Source organism: Scomber japonicus, chromosome 9 (genome assembly GCF_027409825.1).
Source record: "Scomber japonicus isolate fScoJap1 chromosome 9, fScoJap1.pri, whole genome shotgun sequence".
Taxonomy (NCBI): domain Eukaryota; kingdom Metazoa; phylum Chordata; class Actinopteri; order Scombriformes; family Scombridae; genus Scomber; species Scomber japonicus.
Genome location: NC_070586.1, coordinates 8602908 through 8623388, shown reverse-complemented (window position 1 = coordinate 8623388; position 20481 = coordinate 8602908).

Here is a 20481-nt window from a genome sequence, read left to right as displayed (position 1 = left end):
ACTTGGCTTGCCTCTTGTTAGTGGTATAGCCTCTGTATAATTATAATCTGTTCTTACTTCTGTAGTCACTTCTTTTGATTTAGCAGAAGATTTCGAAGTCATGTCTAGAGTGGCCTTGACGGTATTGGCAGGTGCTGTGACTTGCTGGGGTGATTTAGACATTTCAAAGGATTCAGTGGACTTCACTAAAAGAGGCTGCTGTTGTGATAACAATGATCTCCTTCTATCAGATGAATGATCTTCCTTCCTAACAGAGCATTTTACCTGATTACCCTTAACAGTATGAGGATGATGTTCCTCATGCAGAGGTGAATGAATATACTCTGTTGTTTGTCCATGAGGTTCTGGTGATTCTTCTTTATATGATAGGTCAAGCGATTCTTGATGAGTAGGACGTTTGTTGGCCTCCTCAGAGATTGAAGGTTTTCTCTTTGTCAATGAGAGTATATCACAGACAGGATCTGTGGATGGCATAACAATTTTCTGAGTTTGCAGGGTTGTTGTCTTGGCAGACATATCTAATATGTTTTTAATTGAGTTTGCTGGTGCAGTGGTCTCCTGATATTGCTGAGCCTTTCCACTAGATTGATATGAAGGGGATGCAAAAATTGCTCTCTTATTGTCAGTGGTCTGTTGTTTAAACCCAGATGTAACAATTGGTGGGCTTTGCTGCTTCTGCAGAGGTACTGGTCGTCTCTGAGGCTCCATTTGTTGTCTCATAACAGGGCTTACCAGTGGTGAGTTAGGTACAGGTTGCAGTGATCCACTTTTTGCAGTTTGTTTGAGACTTCCATCAAGATTTGATATTTTACTGGTAATATGAGTATTAGAAGGGCTTTTTATTCCTGATAATACTGTGTTAGTGTTGGAATTATTTGCTAAATTATCAGATGCCGTAAGAGAAGGTTTGGACAAAACTTGTTTAACACTCTTGCCAGAGGCTGTAGCATCAGTTTGGGTTGTCCTGGTTGTTAAAGCAGTACTATGAGAGCTTGGTGGTCGTTGGATATGAATTGCAGGGGGTGTATGGCTGAATCTAACGTCTGAACTGGATGCTTTTCTCTCTGATTTACTATGTTGATCAACTGACATATTGGAGGGAGAAACTCGTGGACTTTCCTGAAATGTGTGCACAGTGGAATATTCTGAATTAGCCCATTCAACTTCATCTTCCTCTGCCTGTTTTGTAAGATCTACAACAATTGTGGTCTTGTCAGTGATGTCCACATTTTCCTCAGTATCTGTCTGCTTTTTCTCTTTAAATCTTTTCAACTTATACTTTGTAAAGTCAACAATTTCCTCTTTTTGTGTATGTTCTACATTGGCATCTGCTTCATCTTGTTGTTTGACATTTTTGTTTTTATCAATTGAGGCAGAAAAATCCAGGACTTTATTTCCTATTTGATGCTCAATAGGTGTGCCGAAGGTATGAGTTTTGTTGTAAAGGTAGGCTTCATTATATGTCTTTGAGCTGTCATTTAGTATATGTAACTGTGGTTTGCATTCTTGAATTGATCCTTGTGGCTGCTTTTGAGACAGAGAGGATGTTTGGTCTGGTGAAGTACTGTGAATTGCATTTATATCACACATCCCTGTGACTGTAGTTTTGTTTGCTTGTGATAATACTCTGGGTGTGCCTGCTTCAGATGGCTGCCTTGCCAGCTGAGGTCTCTGTGGGGAAGCAGAAGGCACAGTAGTAGATGTAGTGGGTAAACCCTTCACAGAAGTTGCCTGTACTGATGGAGCTGAAGATACTTTAGTAACAGTTGGCGCAGTAGGTAGTTTCCTCCCCAACTGTACAGGTCCTGGTATCTTTGAAGCTGGTTGGGTCTCTGGAATATTTCTGACATTTTTTGAAGTCTCTGAAACCTTGCTAGATCCTGATGGTGATGTAGCAGATGTTGAGGATGACAGTGCTTCAGCCTTACTGACATTTGTTTTAGAGGGCGTTGCAATAGCTGATGATATGGAGCTTGATTTTTGTCTTAATTGTTCTGCAGCTCTATCATCTACATGTCCAATCCTGATTTCAGGAATTGGGTAATTGTTCTGAGATATTTGTTTTGAATAGCCTCTTGGAGAAGGTGCAGGTGAGGATGTAAGCACTTCTTTTATCCCCTGATTTTTCCAGTATGGCCCTCCATGTCCTCCTTTTAGTGACTTTACTGTAAAATCAGCTGCTTCAAGAGGCTCCTCTTGGCAGCTGTAACTATTTTGTACTGATCCCAACTGGACCTTTTTAAGCTTGTAAACAGTAAAATCTACAGCCTGTTCTGCTTGAGATGATACTGATTCCTGAAACATTTGAGAGAAACTCTCCAAATTCATGTTCATGATTTTTTCACCTTTTCTAAGGGCAGAAGTTAGGTCCATGGGTGCATCTGAAAGCACTGATTTGTTCGGTTGCTGCCCTGGGATCCAGGAGTCTTTATCTTCAGTGCAAAGGGGGATTTTAAAACCACAAAGGGTCACTTTTTCCTTTTCTTTCTGTTTCAGAATGTTTGCAATATTTTCAGTGATATTTCCTAGGGCTTGCACATCATCTGGTGCAGCACAGGCGTAAAGGTGTTTACCAGCTCTGTCAGTTAGAAGAGAATAAATGTATTCCTCATTTGTATACACATAATATCCACAGTCCCCAGCTTCAGCTGGCCACCACAATCCTTGCTCCAACAGTGAAAGCCATTGTTGATACCACTCACAGTCCTCAAAGAGCATTTCATTATCTGCAGCTCCTGCAGACCTGCTCAAATCCATAGCACAACGTGTTAAATCCACTGGACCCTTTTTTGTAGAAAGTTGTTTTAAAAAGTCAGTTGCTGATTTCAAACTGAAGTCTTCAACGTTTACATCATTACCAGCACCAGCTTTTTCCACAACTTTGCGGAATTCTGGTACACTACATTCTGTAAGAGACTGACATCTACTTAACCGTGTCTTAGTTTTTTCCATTGACAGATTTAGACCACTCCCTTGAACAATCCAAGGTTTTTTGTTCCTATCAAAATCATTCAAATGGTCACAGCTGCTCCAGGATGGCCTTTCTCTGCAGGTCATATCGAACAAAACAAGATCTTCATCTGGCTCAAGAAAGCGATTTCTGCTCTCAAAAAGCTGGGCAGCAGCATCCTTCCAAGGATGAGAAGGTATATTGAAATCACTGATGTCCATGTCTTTAGGATTTAACCATGTATTACTCTCCCATTGGGGTGCTCTAATGGTGGGTATTATATGCTCTTGGCATGACTGGTAGTGTTCCTGAACTTGAGTGGTAAGGGCTTCAGCTAGGGCATAATCATTGAGTTGCTGCCACAAAAGTGCTTCTATGAGACACTGATGCTCATAGAGCTCTGGTGGAATAACACCATGCTCTGTAAAGTTGTATAAAAGATCCTTGTAACCGTACTCATGTGCTGTCCCATACAAGAGACGTTGAATTTCCTCAAGATATGCTTGAGTTGGGGAAACTGTAGGATCTTTCCAAATCTGTGGTTGTGGGGGTTCTTTGCTGGTGCCAACAACTGAAGTAGCTGTAACAACAGTAGATGTGAGTGTTGCTGTACTTGAAGGGATATCCTCCTTACTCTTAGCTAACAAACTATCAAGGAAGCCTTTTTCATTTTCCTTTCCAGGAGCAGAAGCGTTACTGTCACTGGAACCTGTTTTGAAAATGCTTGATAACAAACCAGGAGACGTGCTACTTGTACTGGTTTTTGGTTCTTCCTTCCCAGTCTGAGAGGTTGATGGCTGCTGTGTTTTTGTTGATGACTCCTCTGTAGCACTAAAAATACCTGAGAGGAAACCTTTTTGAGCTTGACCTTTTGAATCCTTATCTGTGGCGACATCATGTGAGGAATTGGTTTGGTCCACTGGTTTGGTTCTCTGAATTTGTGGTCGTCCTTGCCCTGCCCGCGACTGCTGTTGTTGCTGTGTTGTTTGAAGGTTCTCTTGATCAGCCGGTGATGCTGATTGTTCCACGTTAGCTGAAATTTTGTTTAACAAGCCAGATAATAATCCCCCTGATTCAGATTGGACTGGGTTTTGCCCTGACTTAACAGATGGTTGAACTGTCTGAGCAGTTTGGGGTGATGGTTGTTCCTGTGGTACATTTTCACCAGATGCAAGCTTCAGAATACCTGAAAGCAAGCCTCCACTTTGACTAGGTTGGTCTGCTGCTGTTTGTTGAGGACTTGCTACTTTACCTTGCTGTTGTTGTGGTTGAGGTGATGTTTGACCAAACAAACCAGAAAAGAATCCACCTTGTTGACTGGGTTGAGATGTTTGTTGACCTGCAGGTTGAGGAGGTCCAACAACTTTTGATTTGTTGCCTTGTTGAGACCCAGGCTGTGGGGCAGGCTGTTGCGGTGCATTATCAGTAGATGCCAACTTATTGAAAAGCCCAGACAATAGTCCACCCTGCTGTGGCTCTGGTGCAGATGTTGCAGACTGTGGAGGTATCTGATTTTGCCTCCGTAGTGGTTGTCTGTTACCTTGTTGGGCTTGCTGCTGGTTTGGTTGACTAACAGGTGCCTGCTGCTGTGCTGGAGGAGTGGGGCCTGTTGAAAACAACCCAGAGAGGAATCCTCCTTGTTGATTAGGTGGTTGCTGGGTTGGCTTAGGACCTGTTTTTTGTGCCTGTTGCTCTGATTGACTACCTACTGTAGACTGTGGGGTTCCTGCATCTGCAATTTTGCTGAAAAAACCAGTGAGCATCCCCCCTGGAGTACTGGGGGGCTGCTGTGGAGGGACTTGGTTTTGCCGTTGTAGGTTTTGTCTATTGCCTGGTGGCTGATTAGGTTGGCGTCCAGATGGGCCAATGTGTTGCTGGTTTTGTGACTGCGGTGCTGGGTTTGCAGGAGCAGGAGAGTCTTGGCCAATTCCAAAAAGACCAGAGAGAAAGCCTCCTTGCTGAGGGGGTGCTTGTTGTGCTGGCTTTTGGTTAGTCTCCTGAGCAACAGGTCCTGTCTGCGGCTGAGATGGAGTGGGAGTAGGTTCCACAATCTTATTAAAAAGTCCAGATAGTATGTTACCTGACTGCTGATTTGGTTGTGTAGATTGTGTAGGTCCTTTGAGTGACTGAGAAGCGGCTTCTGTGGCTTTCAGTAATCCCCCAAACAATCCGCTAGGTTCTGATGTTGTTGCTGCTGTTGCTTTTGGAGGTAGTTTTTGTGTTGTTTCGTCAGGCTGTTGCGGTTGGTTCGTTTGTTGATCTGAGGCTACGGGTTGTTTTAGTTGCTTGTCAAGTTGACCTTTTTCAATGGGCGGGGTTTCAGATGAACCTAATTTAGTCAACCCTGACAAAATCCCTGCTGATTGAGTAGGAGGAGTGGTCTCTTGATTTAAGTTTTGTTTAGGTTCTTCTGTTTTTGCTGTATGCTCAGCTGCATCTGGTTGGGCATCTTGACTGGACTGAGTTGGCTGAGATCCAGTCACTGTGTCCGTAGCTTTTTTCAAGAGCCCAGATAAAAGTCCTCCAGTGGGTGGCTGTGCTGCATCAGGTTGTCCTTGCTTTTGAGTCGGAACTTGGCCTGACTGGCCTCCTGGTGATGTTGACTGATTTGTAGGAGTGGAAACATCAGTGGCAAATTTTATAAATCCAGAGAACAGTCCTCCGGACTGTTGAGTGGCAGAATTCTGTTGTGTTTGAGAAGAAGTCTGGGAAGGTGATGAAAACAGGCCTGAAAATAGCCCACCCTGTTGAGGCTGACTTTCCCCTTCCTGAGCTTTCTTAGATACGTCTTCTGTTGATCCTAGTTTCAATAATCCAGAAAGAATGCCTTGGGGCTGTGAGGCTTGTGGTGGTGATGTGGCTTGTTCCACAGACTTAGTAGTGCCTTGATCATCAGATGTTACATTTGTTTCAGACTGGACATCTGTCTTGCACTGGGGATCTTTATCAGACAATGTTTGTTCTTGAGACGATTGTTCTGTTCTGCAGACAGTGCTCTCTGTGTTTTCGGGGACAATTTCTTCAGTATGTGGCTCTGTTTGACCACTAGGTTTGGTTAATATAACAGAGGGAGTAATTTGTGGTTTTGCAGGTTCTTTAGGGGGTTCACTTGGAGCTACCTTAAACAGGTTTGAAAACCAGCCAGTTTCTGTGTTCGATTTTGGTACACTCTCAAGAAGTACGGAACGATTTGGAGAGGGGCTTCTTGAAGGGTTGGGGGATGGACTTTTTGGTGGGGTAATAGTATCTTCACCAGATGCAAACTTAAGAATCCCTGAAAGCATTCCTCCTTCTGCTTTTGGTTGGGTTGTTGTGGGAGTATTTTCAGAGGAGAAAAAAGGGAGTTTGATTTTGCTGCCTAAAAATGACTCCTCCGCAGGCTTAGTGTCAGTCTGTGCAGAGTTTTCAGGAGGAGCTGCTGATATGAGTGTAGACAGAGATTTCTTAAAAGGACTGAAGAATCCTGTATCTTCTGAACTGTCAGGCTTTGGTTCAGTTAATGAAGAAGTTCTTCTTTGTTGAATATCAGGTAGCTCCCCAGATGACTCTGTCTCTGGAAGAATCTCTACTGACCCACTCCCCGTTTCTTGCAAAAAATCAATTGACCCACTACCTGTATCTGGAAGAAGATCAACTGATCCAGTTCCTGAACCTGGTCTTGATAACTGCTCTGTTAGTGAGCCATCTCTACTGGGACTTACAGCTCTGCTTACAGACCCTAGCTCGGATTCATTGCTTGCAGCAGATGCACTTCTTTGCTCTGACGGCTGAGGTGATGGCTCTCTAGATGGGGGTGCACTGGAAAAAAATCTCATAGGACTAAGCCTTCCTAACATGGACTCTAACCCAGAGGCAGATTGGTTAGCAGTGGATGCACTGCCTTGTGTCTCTGTTCCTACATTTGTTGATGCCTGGTCAGCATCAGCTTGCCGACTAGGTTCAGGGGAATGAAAAGGATTTAGAGACTGAAGGGAGAACTTCTTCTCTGTTGGTGGCTCCTGAGAGGCAGGTGGAACTATGGCTACTGGGGGAGAAATGCCACCAGTTTTGGGAATGAAGGAAAGCAGCTTTGAAATTCCAGACTCAGGTTGAGGTGATGTCTGGGAGGTAGGTTGATCTGTTGCACTTGTTTCAGAGGTTTCTGTGGCTTCAGCATTAACTTTGGGGATAAATGAGAGTAACTTTGAAATACCAGAGTCAGTCTGTGGTGATTGGGGAGGTGGAGTTGTACCAGAGGCTTCTGTCTCAGTGGCCGGCTTTGATCCTGTGATTGTACTGAATAATGAGCTCATAGCATTCTTTACTCCAGCAATGCCCTGTTCAACAGTGCTGTCCTCCTTAATTTCAGGTTTGACTTCATTGCTCTCACTGTCAACTGTCTCAGGCTGCACAACCTTTGCATCTGTTGGCAGTGTAGGAAGTTTTCTTCTAATAGGTGCAGGCATTGATTCATAGTTATTGATTTCCTCCTCTTTTACAGCCAAGTATTCAGACACTGAGTGAACTAAACATTGAAGTTCGTCCATTGGATCTACATATTCATCACTAGGCTCCTCTACAGGAGATAACATTGGATCTTGTCCACGACCTGTTCTTCCTTTGCTCGAATAGCCTTGACCTCCACAAGACATATATTTGCTGGGATAGTAATAACTTTCATATTCATAACTAGCATCGCCCTCAGTGAATGCCAGTTCTTCCAGTTCCTCCTCAGAACCAAAGGAATACTGCATCTCATCTGAACCAACTGAGCCATATTCTCTCCGCATCCTGATCCTTAATGCCTCTTCGCGAGCAGCCTCCTCCTCACGAAAAGCTGCATAGCTCTCAAGTGTGTCCTCTATAGCAGTTTTAGCCCACAGTCTTGTCTTGTAAAGTAGACATTCTCTGTCTGTCTGCTGTCGTAGCTGTTTGACAGAGGGAATTATATCAATTTCAGGAGGGGATGATTCATCTTCAAAGCTGCCAGCTTCCTTATAAACTAATCGTACTTCTCCACTACCAAAGCCATGCCTTTGTCTATGTGGCCTTCCATTTGGGTCCTCTGTATCCTCAGGGGAGAGTGCATCACACTCCACTGTTTGATAGAACCTGCTGCCTTTGGACTCATAAGGACTGTCACTGATCCTGTAGATGATGCTTTTATCTTCATCCTCCCATATTTTCTGCTCAGCGTCCAAATAATCATCCAAGACACCTGACTCAGGCACTTTATATTTACTCTCCCAATCCTCCACACCCATACCTGAGTCAACAGGGATTATTCTTACTCCACCCTTACTATTTGATCGTCTGCATTGAAGTAAAAAAAAGAGCCATGCAGGAAGCAGTGGAACACAATACAAAGAAAAGAAAAGAAGAAGCATTAGATGTGAATCAAAATGAGCAGATCATGCAAAGAAAATATTCATGCAAGTAAAGAAATAGAACAGCAGATGAAAAAAGCCAAGTACACACATGAAAGGAAAAGTATTTTGTTCAATAGTGTGCATGTTGCTGGTGTACATGCAAAACCCTGTCATATGCAAGTTAAATAAATGAATAAAAAAAAGACAAAAATGAAAAGTGTGTCAACATTTGGGATGCTGACTAGCTGGCTGTAATAGCTATTTCTCTTACTTTGTTACCAATGGCAACACTCACAATTGCATTGTTTACATAATGAAAATATCTATATATGACAATCTGTAAACAGGTAAAAGTAACAGAGTAGGAGTTTTTAATGTGTAATTAAACATGCATCCAGTCTGATAGCAACAGAAATAATTACTGCATATAGTAATGGTACAGGCGTTGTATATGCTATCTATGGCTGTGTCACTTCTGCTTTCAAATTAATGTTTTTTAAATGACGTTGGTATGACGTTGGCTGCATCTAGTCTTTAGAAATAAGCATTGATTTATTAATGGATTTTGCTGCTCTTCACAGACCACATATGCATGGATACAAATAATTTCATAATCCAAGGTTGAGCATATTTGAGTAAGACCAATGGAAAAATATATTTAGAGCATTTGAACTGTTATTCAAGGTTATCTAACCATGCATTTGGCTTCACAGAGTAACTGTGGGCACATTATAAGTGACACTGCAATGATGAAAACAGAGAGTTGGGTTTGTGTGTGTATATGTGAGTGAATGTGTGTGTGTTTACCTAGGCCCCCTCATTTCTCTATAGTCTAGCTCATAGTTTGGTATTGAGTCAGACTCCCTAGAGAGGTTTTGATGCTGCAACCTGCGTCCTATAGGGTACTGGTGCACTGATGAATTTGTCTGGGAGGTGTTGTGGAATCGTGGAGGTCTGTTGCTAGTTTCACTACGGTAGTCACTATCCCGGTCATCCACTGCACTGTCATGGTCATCGTAAGCTGGAGGAGGGACAACACAAACGGTTAAATATATAAAGACAACTTTCAAAATATACATTATAAATTAACTCTAAGAGCTCCGGTAGATTTTCATATGTTACTCTACTCTCTTGTTTATTTATTTGTCTAAAATGATGGAATAAGCCTCTGGTAGACCAAAGTACTTGACAGCTGCTCACTTCTCCTTGTTACTGTAAGACTGCATGAATTCCTTTCATCCAGTTTATCCTGCTTCACACTAAACTAGTCCATAGCAGCTCTTAACAGTACTTCCTGAGCATGGAGAAAATAGTTTATGAAGTTAACATACAAAAGTCACATCTGTACCATTGTGAAAAGCAACTGAAATGTAATCTGTGGCAGACTGCTAAGAAATTGTAAGGATCTGAGGAGGTCAGTCTATCAATAAGAATTATTTGGACAAATAGCTCACTCTTGTGGTGGAAGGCATATAACACAAAGAGCAGAATCATCAAGCTTACAGTAACATGAACAGCAAGATATTGGTTCAAGGCATAGAAACAGTGAAGTGGAACTCCAAATACCACACAAAATACATCAACAAATGGGACAGGATAACACAAAGTGACCAGAGGCATTTTATTCTCAAGTGGCACACAAACACACAAGTTGTTTTGTATTTTGATCCATGAGGGATATATACAAAAAAAGATAACTTTTGATTATAAGAAGACGAACAAAAGGGCTCAGACCAAACATGCAGTGCCCCTTAATTAAAAACACAGACCAGGAGCAAAGGCTCATGCCATGCAGAAGAGACTGAGAAGTCACAGGGGGGAAAAAATAACCACTGTACGTACTCTGCTGGTCACTCCATCCAAAATAACTCCAACTGCCTGGTGGCATGGCAGCAAGTGTTTAAAGAAGTCGGGAGGAAAAGTGAACGTTGTTACTGAATAATCAAACCAGTGATTATTACTGGTGATGGCCAAATGATTATGAAACACTTAATGGGATTGAACACAGCCACATCTTTGAGGTTTGATGGAGATGAGGAATGGTAATACCGGTATGGGATGAGTGAAAACTCATGTGATGGCATAGATTATTCGACGTACTACAGTATGAGTGATCAACAGTGACATAACAAAAAAAAAAAGCAGGGAGAAGTAATCCCCCAAACGTCAATGCAAATGGTCCATTCACAGCAGCTGGAGCATCCCAAAAATCCTCTTCAGTGCACAAACATGAAACTTGATTTTGTAGAAATTAGTGGAGACTCCAAATAATCAATTACTGTAAGTAAATGAAAATGTGATTTATATTTATTTTAATTGCCAAAATGCATCAAAATTTGAGTCATGACTGATGTAAAATGTATTTTCCAGCACATAAACATATGAAGGAAATAAGTATTCTTTATGTATTGTTTTGTCCGAAATAGTCATTATTGTGCAATGGACACAAAACATAGAAACACAAACACATATAAACGTACATGTGAAAGTGTTATGTCATGAATGGATCTAACCAAATGTTTTCTTTTATACTTACAGCACTGGGAGGGCAGAGATGCCATTCTTCTTCTCTGCACCTCTTCCTGCAGTGGATACTGTTACAAGGGGAAAAAACAGGAAGTGAAAATGTGAAGGGGTCAGTGGAGGATTAATGAATGACAATGATAGTTTGTTCAATATGTAGTTAATGTAACCAAGGTAGATAGGTATAAAAACACACATCTCATTATAGTATGTACTGTATGGATAATATGTGTTGTATTAACCATTATTTGCCATCAGGTGGCAGCAGAGAGTCAATCACTAAAAAAGATGCACAATGTGACATGTTGGGTAAAACTAAATAAGTAAACAGAATGGTCTCAAAAGTATACAAGCTGTAGTCTCACAGTGTGTAGATAAAACTCAATAGCAAACAGCACAGTTGTACAAACAAAAATATCTTGCATTTCATTAAAACATATACAGATTTAAATGAAAAAACTAAATTTAAAGGTTAAGAACATTTTTGCTGCTATCTCTTTTCCCCAAATGTTACAGTGTAATCTGGTACAGTGAGCTGTCATGTACTTCATCTGATTCTACTGTTATTTGAATGGATGCAAGATACAATAAATGCATGGCAAATGAACGTTTTTATGATTCATTTTATGTCTTGACAATCAAAATCAGAAAGATGTTGTCATGTCTTGTTTGTAAAATTTAGTTTTAAGTGACATTAAGGATTCAAATCACCATGCTAAGACCATCAAGGTGAAGGAAAAGGAAGTCTATCCTAGCTGGATTTCCCCACTTTTTTCTCAGTATTTAGATATCCATTAAGAGTCCTGAATGAACTGCTATTTATCGTCTTAACAGCTTAACAATTTATAACTTATTAACAGGAGGTTGACTTTAGCAAACTTACCTCATCATGTATCCGCATGGTGTTTATTCGCTCCAGTTTACTAGTCCAATACTGAGCCTCGTCTTCTGGGATGTCTGAACAAGTTGTTCAAACAGACAAAAGATGGATTAAAAGTGGGAAAAAGTTAAAAACAGCAAAAAGAATTGAAGGAGCGAGCAAGAGGAAAGGTGGGTTGTAAACGAGGGGACGTGGTAGAAATACCCACACATGGAATATAGAGGGATGGTAGGATGAAGGGGTGATGAAGAAAGAGGGTAAATAATGTATGGGTGAGAGCACAAAACACAGAATGTGAGGCAAAGTGCAAGTAGATATGACAGACCACAGGCACTATAGCCCCACCTCTCCCACAGTGGCCCCCTCACTCCCTGTCCCATCCCATCCTATCCCATCCCATCCCATCCTATCCCATCCACGCTGCCTGACATGCTCCCATCTTATATTCATGTGTGTTTAATAGCTCATGAGGAGGTTTCCTTTTGGGGCTCCCAAAAATAGAATTTAGCAACCACCTCGGGGGCCTCACAGGTCCTCCCCAAAGCTGGAGAAAGAGAAGTAGTTTGGGTAGAAGAAGCCTGCCATGTTACCCAAGTAAAATGTAAATTGATTTCCTTATTTTAATGATAGATACTGTATATGTAATGCATTAAAACATTAAAAGTTTCTCTATATTATAGTTTAATGAGTTTTTCCTTATTCGAAACAAGGGTCTAAGGACAGAGGATGTTGTATTGCTGTACAGACTATAAAAGAAGAGACTGTAAAACTACAGACTGAAAAATTGTGATATTGGACTGTACAAAAAAATGGACTTGACTTGACTTTTGTGTAGAGTTGGGTGATATGGACAAACTCATATATCGTAATATTTTTTGATGAAATATGGACAAACTCATATATCGTAATATTTTTTGATGAAATACGTTGATATCGATTTTGTGACAGTATTGTAGGAATGACTGCTAACCATAACCCTGAGGATTTTGATAATTGATCATCAGTAATTTGTATATAATGAATAAGTGGGTGAAGACAAATAATAGAACAGCAAAGTCTGTTAAGAAAATTACATCACTTAATGCTTACTGTGTGCCTTTAAAACCAGGAAAAGACCCTTTTGATATATGATATTTCTATATTCAAAATCTAAGACGATATCTAGTCTCATGTCATGATATTGAGACAGTATGAATATATTGCCCAGCTCTAATTTCATGTACTGTGTCAAAGTGCAGTTTTAGCTAGTTAGTCATTAATATGCTGTAAATACATGTACAAAAACATGAATTAAAATAGTATTAATAGCACTCTAATTTTAAATCATATTTTACATGCAGCTTTTAATACACTTAGCATGACTTGGTTTTAATATAATACAATTTTAGCAACCAAAAAGATGCAACTCCCTATTGATTAATGCCTGTGTTGTTAATTGGATGTCAAACACTTGGAAGTGTTTTTTAGGGGGATTTGTCAAAGTCGGCTAAAACAGGAAAAACAAACTATCTTATCTTCATCTCCAGGCCTTCAGCTTTTGTGTCAGGATGACAGTAAAGCAGCATGAACCTGTGCCATCTTGACATCAGGTGAGCGTTGATAAATAGAGTGCCAGGCAGTGCGAGGAGAAAAGCAGAGGCAGCTCAAGAGTAAAAGGCCAGATACTTCACAAAGCTCCCTGATATGCTGCAGAAATAAAGTAGTCTAACATAATGTTGCTTTTTAGCTGGTTATACTGGAGAATCAAAAAGAAAAATACAAATTGGAGCAACCCAAACATTTCCAACTATGAAACCCTTCATAAAAAGTTAATGAACACTAATGGTACTTTCACAAGCTCTAACATAAGAAGCTTCTTTATGGAAGCCAAGGGGGGTTACAGACACATGTCTCTATTGATGAAACCTGAGGTAGCTTTATTGTTAATGTTATATTACAAATGTCCAAAGCTATAAAGCAATCTCACATAAGAAGATAAACATGGACAGGAGTTAATGTTGTTGTCAGTGAATCCTGCAAAGTTCAAGTAAACATCTGATCAGGATGATATCTTACTTAAAGTTACAAGCTACTAGGGCTATTAATAAAAAAATAATCAAAACCGACATTTAGAAACTCTAATCGACTTAATCTTGCTCATGTCAGTTAATCGTGGTGTTCACTGTTGCCATGACAGCAAAGGTTGCGTATCTTTAAGGAATTTGAAAACTTGATAATTTTAACCCAAACCATGATCTTTACATAGTTCTAATCAAATAAACTAGACATGAAACCACAGCTTCCATCTGCTTTTCCTTCTTCCCTCCCTCCTTTCCTTCCTTCCTTCCTCCCTCCCTCCTTCCTTTCCTTCCTTCCTCCCTCCTTCTCTCTTTCGTTCCTTCCTCTCTTTCCTCCCTTCCTCCCTCCCTCTTTCTTTCCTTCCCTCCTTCCTTTCCTCTGTTCTTATTTCCTTCCTTCCTCTTTTGCTTTCTCCCTCCCTCCTACCTTCCTTCCTCCTTTCCTTCCTTCTTCCTTCCTCCCTCCATCTCTCCCTCCCTTCCTTCCTTCCCTCTGTCCTTCTTTCCTTCCTTCCTCCCTTCCTCTTTTCCTTTCTCCCTCCCTCCTACTTTCCTTCTTCTTCCCTTCCTTCCTTCCTCCCCTCCCTCCCTCCCTCCCTCCATTCCTTCCTTCTTTCTCCCTCCTTCTCTCTTTCCTCCTTTCCTTCTCTCTTTCGTTCTTCCCTCCGTCCTTCCCTCCTTCCTTCTGTCATTCTTTCCTTCCTTCCCCCTTCCTCTTTTCTTTCTCCCTCCCTCCTACATTCCTTCTTCCTCCCTTCCTTCCTCCGTCTTTCCTTCCTTCATTTTAACCCAAACCATGATCTTTACATAGTTCTAATCAAGTAAACTAGACATTAACCACAGCGTCACACCTTAAAACATCTTTATTTTCACTCGCTAAAGATCCTCATGTGTGAGGGCAGCAGTGTAACTAAAGAAACTGTGAAAATACATAATTGTTTATCAAGGGTGGAGATAATCCTCCATTAATCGTAATCGAGGTTAAAAGTTCAATTAATCGTGATTTAGATTTTTGCCATAATCACCCAGCCCTACAAGCTACCATGAAAAAGTTGTCTTGTCCTTCTTCTGCTTGTCAATTTTGATTTAATTATCACTCAAAACCAAATGTGATGCAGGACAATGAGGGGATGCACTAACCGTACTCAAAAACCTGATAATGAAGGAACATAATTTGCTTTATCTTTGATTGATGCTAAATTTTTCCTTCATTTTAGAGCTTTATATAACACACTGCCAACAGAATGAATGATCCTTTTCCCGGAAAAACATGCAGATGACACCGCCGTAATTTCACAGCCCTGAGTCGTGTCTGCAGATCTTCTTCTCGAGGCTATCATTAATCACCTCCAATCAGATAAGTTAGGACTACCTGAGTGGCGAAATCCAGGGCAAAGAAGGAGGAGGGGGGAGGAGGGGGGGCACTGCTCATAAATCTTGTTGCAGTAACATTTTTAGAAAATGACCTTTTCTTCTCTGGATTAGAGCAGCTGCACAATTAAAGGACACTTTTTTGGATGGATGTTGGTGAGTTTACAGGTGTGAGGGACTAAAGTGGTATTTTTAAAAAGTCACAATTATCATCCTGTCACACTTTTAACATGCAGAAGAGTAGTTTTCTGGCTCTGCGGCTAGGTGTCTGTGTGCGATTCTTTGAGTAAATGTGACGTGTGTGTGCACATTTGCATACCAAAGGGTAATTCAAAGCGGGTGTCCAGCAGCACTTGATGTGGAGTTGGGTTGGTGGTACCACAGATTTCATCTTCCATCATTAACACCTCTGAGTCCAGAGACGCCCACTCTCCTGGTCCTTCCTAAAAGAGAGAAACAGACATTTAAAAAAACAAAATAGGGATGAGAAGGATAAAGAAAGAGGTCAAGATTTAGGAAATGAAGACAAAACAGATAAAAGACTGGGATAAAGAAGAAAATAGAGAAAGACGGAAACATTTACTTATTGAGGATGAAAAGCATTAACATAGTAATTGAGATCACAGGTCGGCTGTGGAGGAATAACGTTCAATAAACTCTGCAAAGTTGAAAAGATGAAGAGGTGAGGAGCAACACTGGCAGATCAGACAGTGACAGAGCGGGCGAGTGTTTACTGTGCTTCAAACTGAGTGGAGAAGTCAAATATTGGGGGCTGTATTATTAATGACTACACCGGCGCCGCTGCCTTACTTTAAAGCTCTCCAGAAAAAAAGTAATGAGGTCTAGAGGGGAGACAAGGCTGCCTGCAGTGCACTAAAATGAGTCTGGCAACTACTTCTAGCTGGCAACCAGTGAGAATCCTTTTCTAAAACTTGGTGACAGGTACAGATGATGTTTAAAAGGTAGAGTCAGTGATTCTAATCCAATACACTTTCTGTCAAATTCAGTAAATATCTCCTCATGGTCCACTTGCTGTTCTTTCTATGCATGTTCATACACAGCAATGGGTCTGTAAATGGGCAAATTATTCCAGCCAATAAGAAGGACAGTCGGAAAAGTGACAACACAACAGTCTCCCGTGGTGAACTGGAACACATAGAGAAGCCATGGCCAATTCATAGATACATGTTTATGATATTAAATGTATAAATCCACACTGAATCTGAGGCAGTTAAACGGAAACCATCTGTGTTTTTTTTTTTTACGCTCTGACTGTGTTTCTATCGCATTTAATGAAGTGTAATCTGATCAAGCAGCTGTTAAAATCACACAAATATCCCACATTATATATATATATATATTTTAAACGTATTATCAATTAATTAATAGATACAAACACTGCCAATTTACTCCCATGGAGACAGTCAGTTTGGTGAAGGCAGTTTGTCCGGCCGCAGAGAGGTAATGAGTGTGTCTAAGATATAGTAATTATGGGGCAAACTGTGGCTTATTGTCTGTAAAAATATAACGGACACCGCATCGCTGATATACAGCGACGTGAGCGAGAAAAGTGATTAAAATACATTAGTTTTCAATCAGCCTTTCCTGACATGCCGCGAGTGACATCACCATCATCGCTCTGTCTCCATCTGGACAAAATTTCGCCGCCGTGTCCCGCCCCTAAACACTTTGGTTGAAATGTACATGCTGCTTCCTGTTGACAAGCTAGCTAGCCCCTCAATAATTTGATTGGTTTGGAATATACTCGCGATAAAATAGTCGCGCTGCATATCAGGAAAGTTTCGAGCGAGATTTCGTCACCGGTTCACTTGCTCGCTGTATGTCAGGATGCGGTGTAAGAGTGTGGGGCTTTATGTCACACTCATGCCATATTAAGAGTTGCTGAGGTGCAAAAACAACTGAGCCACGAGTAGAAGATGAGGAGAGTTTCTGACAGGTACGACACAGTATCAGTCCAGTACCAACATTAATACTAAAGAGTAACTACATCCAGTCAACGTGTCTTTTAAACATGAGACGTATACCTTTAAGCTCACCGATGCCAGTGCAACTATATTTATCTTCTTCATGATATCTATGTATGTGTGGACTTATAAATCCAGCTTAACTGGGAATCCACATACAAAGCCAGACGTGAGCGGTGTGTAAGCACTAGCTCTGTCAGTTTAATCCACACTGACTCAGAGACCTGCACTCGGACGTCTCTGTACACAGAACCAGCTGTTTGTTAGAAGCCAAACTGTCTTCACCAAGCTGACTGACAGCAGAAATTCAATGAATGGAAATAATTTTCATGTCAGCTCCACAGAAAGAAATCAGTGTATGTATTGATTATGTTTCTCTGCCCATTGTAGCGAGCAAGTTGAATCAGGCTGCACTGATTCAGGGTCAAACTGACAATTATTATAGATACATGGGTCAATGATGTTTTTTGTGGTTTAGTCAAATTTAAAAGTGGTTAAAATGGGAAAATTAACGTATAAATAACTTGCACACATTCTTTTTTTTGTGGACAGAGCATCAAATTTCTGCTTTTAATCCATTTAGAGAGAATATATTAGAGGATTATGGTAAAAATGTCTAAGTGGTGTAACCATAAAAACTTCGTACCAAATAATCAAACTTGCTTAAAAACAGTAAATTCTCAATAAAACACCATATCAACTAGTTTGGCATGATCTTACATTATAACTTTTATATTAAATAAAGCTAATGGAATACTATTGTTCTAAATATTACATTTAATCTGGGTAACCATGGAGATCAAGAAACATTTAAGTAATTATTAGTATAAGTCCACTTAAATACACTGTAGGTAGATAAAATATTTAATTATCTTTTTTTTGTGGTTACACCATTTGACATTTTTAGGAGCATTCAGTCTTACTTTTGGTTAAAAATGGTTTAAATGTAATTTCAAATGACATAAAACCAACAAGATGTGCATTTTAACGAACCTGATGCTGTTTTCCAGACATTTCTTAAAGATATGTTTCAATTGCATATCTTGCCAATCCATATTTCTCACTGACCCACATATAAATGGTGGGGAATTTGTGAGACTTAAACAACTGTATGTGCTAAAATGAGCTCAACCAAAGGGAAAGAAAAACCTCTGGACATAAATAAAATATGAGGGGTCCCGGGATGTCTGGGAATCAGTGTTGTTTAATACATTTAACAAAATAAAAGCATCTCAGTTGTGATTAATGAAATACCTGCCATCTAAAACCTCTTTTTGTGTGGATTGACCGTAAGAGTGTGATTGTGTTATTACCTCATCAGACTGCCGAATGGTGTCCAGGGGTATCAGAGCTGTGCCGATCATGGTGTCCCAGATTAAACCTTTGTTCCACAGCTCCACCACCAGACCTGACTCCAGATGGCTGATCTCACTGTAAAAAAACAACACACAAACACACATTAACTTCATTTCATGCAATGTAAAATCTGACACCAAGATTACAAAAAGGAGTCAAACTAAATGCTCTATAACGACTGATAATAGTAGTAGGAGAAGATTCTTTTATCACTCGTCATACAGATAATACCAAGACTTTCTCCTTCTGTATAACTGAATCCATACAACATTTCTCTTTATGTTCTACCCGCTCTACTTCATACTTGTTATCAGCTTGTCACTCTGAACAACATCAACCGGTATGAAAGGTGCTATATAAATAAAGTTTCATTAAGTGATTGACACAAATTGCTTATGAGGGCAAAATCTTTATTTGTAGCGTGAACTGCTGCTGTGTTATATCAATCAGCAGGAGAGACAAGAAAAAAAAAACATTTATACACAAAGATACCTGAAGTCCTATGTGGTGTTGGTGTCAAAGTGTGTTTATGCAATATATACTGTATATAGCAATGTACGGGTGCAGCACAACAGCTGTTGTCATGGAGGGAGAGGCACTGTAGCAACAATGCAATCAAATCTCCACAGTGTCAAACCTTCGTAAGCAGCAGCTCTGCAGCAGCTCCACAAACTATGGGAGGAATGAAGCAATCGCAGCGTCTACTGTACATCTCTTAAAAAATATATAATAACATGATGAATATAATAATGAATCCATTCTTTGGCTGCAGTTTGTGTAAATGTGATGATTTGGGCTGACAGTGACGATGCTCTGGACATTTTTTTGTGGGTTATATACCATGTGAACTGTTGTACCAGATATGCTATAAGAAGTTTTTTATCTTTTATATTTAGTCTTTATTTAACCAGGTTAGTCCCGTTGAGATCAAGGATTTCTTATATAAGGGAGACCTCGCCAAGACAGCAGCAACACAGTTAGAGTAAGAGAATCAGACAGGCAGCACATACGTAAATGAGCTACATTAAAACGTACTCATATTAAACACTTGCACACAGACAGAGTTTACTCCAGAGTTTACACTAGTGCTTTAAATCCGATATAAGAAGTTGAGGTTCAGATTGTAAACTGTTCCAATCATCAGTTGCCGAAAACCTAAAAGCTTTATTTCCCAATTCAGTTGCAAAACGTCCAAAGTAACGTGATTTATTTGAATTAATTGCAAAACATTAGTGAAGCAGTGGTGGCCGAGGTGCTTGGAGGCGAAGGTTTATATATAAAAAATAAGCTATCTTACATTATTCTACATTATTTTGATTTGTACTGCATAATTATAGTACTTAAATGTTTTAGCCATGTAAAATAGTACAGTATAAAGTTTATTATCATATTATATATATACTGTGTATAACTAAATATATTACTATTATTATTCAGCTACTTGTTGCAGCTCTAATCTTTTGTACTGGAAGTCAAAGAAACAAGAATGCAGTTTTTCTTGTAGATTTCAATATTTAAAACTGATCTTAACAATCAACGATGTTTCCAATGATATTAACACTCTTAAACAGACATAATTAATTTGTGACATTTTACGATTGTGTCTGATTTTTGCTTGGCTTTAGTCTGATGCAGTACAGTCTCTTTCTGCTCCCGTCAGGTCAGTAAATGCCAGGTCTTATCCTAAAGTAGTGAGGCTGAAGGATGACAGCCGTCAGTTTCTGACAGATCTGTCATAAAAAGAAGACAGCAGCCAAACTGTCTCCGCTCCTCATCTGCATATTCATATTCACACAGTCCCATTCATATTCATATCGCCTCAGTTTGGCTGTCAGTCATCTCTGATTCTGATGACACTTCACAGCTGGGATGATGGAGGGAAGAGGTGGGCGTGTGTGTGTGTGTGTGTGTGTGTGTGTGTGTGTGTGTGTGTGTGTGTGTGTGTGTGTGTGTGTGTGTGTGTGTGTGTGTGTGTGTAGCTACTTGCCACACACTGAAGGAGATAACCAGC